A 2,426-nucleotide genomic window follows, 5' to 3' on the forward strand; every position below is an offset into this window, starting at 1 on the left:
TTCAGAGCATATAAAAAAAATCTCACACTTTCTTCCAGGTCTGCTGCTACAATCCTGGTCCAAACTAACTTCCTTGGTCAGCCATAATACCTAAGGTTACTAATTTGTCTTCCTACTTCTATCCTCAACCCCACCCCGTCCTTACCCATGACTATTCTCAGCTCAAAAAAACAAAAGCTCCTCGTTTTACTCAAAGTGAAAACTAAAGCCATCATAATGGCTTATGACGTCCTACAGGATCTAAGAACCCCCAACGCTACCAGGACCCCCACCCCTACCCCTCGCCACCACCGCACCATTTTCTCTTACCTTATTCCTATTACACTCACTACACCTCAGCCACAGTGCCATACCACTCCTTGAACCTGTCTCTGGGTTTGGGACTTTTTGCTCCCACAGCACAGCTTGCTCCCTCACCTCCTTCTAGGTGATTCATTCCCTAACCCTCTATTTAATAAACTGAAAACTTCGCAATGTAGCATCCTCTAGGCACCTCCTTAACCTCTTTTCTCTGGCAATGAAAAAAGAGTTCTCTTAAAGCATCACTTCTCAAGTATCTGTTCTCGGGACCGTTTTCTACTCCTAAAAATTAATGAGGGTCCTATTATATACTAAGTTGGTGTCGCTTCATTGCCAAATTACTGTTTAAACTCTGCTTCCCAGTGTGATGGTATCAGAAAGTGGGATCTTTCGGAGGTAATTAGATGAGGTCATGAGGATGGAGCCCTCATGAACGTGATTAGTGCTCTTACAAGAGTCACGAGAGCTTGCTCCTCTCTGCTCTCAGCCGTGTGATACAAGGAGAATACAGGCATCCATAAGCCAGGAAGCAGACTGTCACCAAACACCAGATCATCCAGCACCTTGGTCTTGGACTTCTCAGACTACAAAACTGTGAAATAAATTTCTGCTGTTTAAAGGCCATCCAGTTTAAGGGATTTTGTCATAGGAGCCCGAGCTAAGACAGACCCCAAAGGCGTTTATATGTCTTCTATCTGTTAACATTTACCATATTTAAAATAAAAGCAAACTTGTAAAATATTTATTTTAAAATAGCAATATGCCCATTAAATGTTAACAAATATTTTCATGAAAGATAACTACAATTTCAAAACCAAAATATTTAGTGATGAGTGACTCTTACCTTATTCCTATTATACTCATTAGGTGATTCATTCCCTAACCTTCTATTTAATAAACTGAAATAGTTTATTATGGTTTTAAAAATTTTGCAAATCTCAATGTCTATGTAACAGAAAATAGCTGGATTCTCATGGCTGCTTCTGTGTGTTGCAATAGATTGTTTTGGGTAAAGTACGTGAATGACACCTGGCCCCACATAGATATGAGTTAGAAAAGGGAGGAGTATTTTAATAGCCTTTTCATATAACTGAGGATATTCTTTGATATTTACAAAAACTCAATGAGTGCTAATTTCCTAGAAGTTATTTTAAAATGGAATATTAAACACATAAATGAACTCTCAGTACTGTTACCTTAAAATCCCTTGGTCTATCTTGCATTTTGAATGGGATTTCTAATATGAATGATTTTAAAGACACTACACTGATTCATTTGAAAATATTGATTCGGAATTATGCACGGCTTCCATATATTGACATATTCCATTACTGAACATCTCAAAATCGAATTAATATCACGACCAACCTCATCAGAAAACTCAAGCTATTGGGAAGGCATCAAGCTTGCAGTAAGAAGCACAAGTTTTCCGACTTTCTAATTTTGCCTTTAAAGCTTGGATTTTATCATTGACAAATACTGCCAGTTGTTTTCCTTAAAGTGTCAAACTTGCTTAACTAGTTTTCCAAAAAAAAAAAAAAAAGTCTGCAAAATACCCAAATCTGAATAACCATAGTTTGTTATTGAAGTAAAAATGAAACCATACAATGGTTGTATGCCACTCAATGTAATCTCAGCAATAAAAAGGAACAAAGCATTGACACACAGCACGACATATATGAATATCAAAAGAATTACTGGGGAAAAGAAAGTTAAGAGAAAATACACACCATATTTCACTGATAATGGAAAAAATAAAACTATAAGCATTGCTACGAGAGTCACTCAGAATAGTCAGGAAGCTATTAAGGAAGTGGGACTTGTGCACATCTTGTGTCCGTTTCAGAGCTATTAAGTTGCTAACCTGTTGCTAAATTCGGCTAAGGATAAGCCATAAACATTCTGGAACAACTGGTGCAGTGAACACATGAACATTATTTCCAAGTAGTTTTCACCTCCGTCGTTTGCATATGGGAACTAATCAATCCCTATTACCATAGCCAGCAGTTTTTCATTTGCATGAAAGAATTACACCTGTGGTTTTCACCTGTATAAACCCTGCCTTTCTATCTTCTCTCCAGAGCCCAGTTTGAGTTGCTACCTGAATCTGTAGCAACTCTTTTTGC

Source organism: Pteropus vampyrus, unplaced genomic scaffold (genome assembly GCF_000151845.1).
Source record: "Pteropus vampyrus isolate Shadow unplaced genomic scaffold, Pvam_2.0 Scaffold28, whole genome shotgun sequence".
In the NCBI taxonomy this organism is placed as follows: domain Eukaryota; kingdom Metazoa; phylum Chordata; class Mammalia; order Chiroptera; family Pteropodidae; genus Pteropus; species Pteropus vampyrus.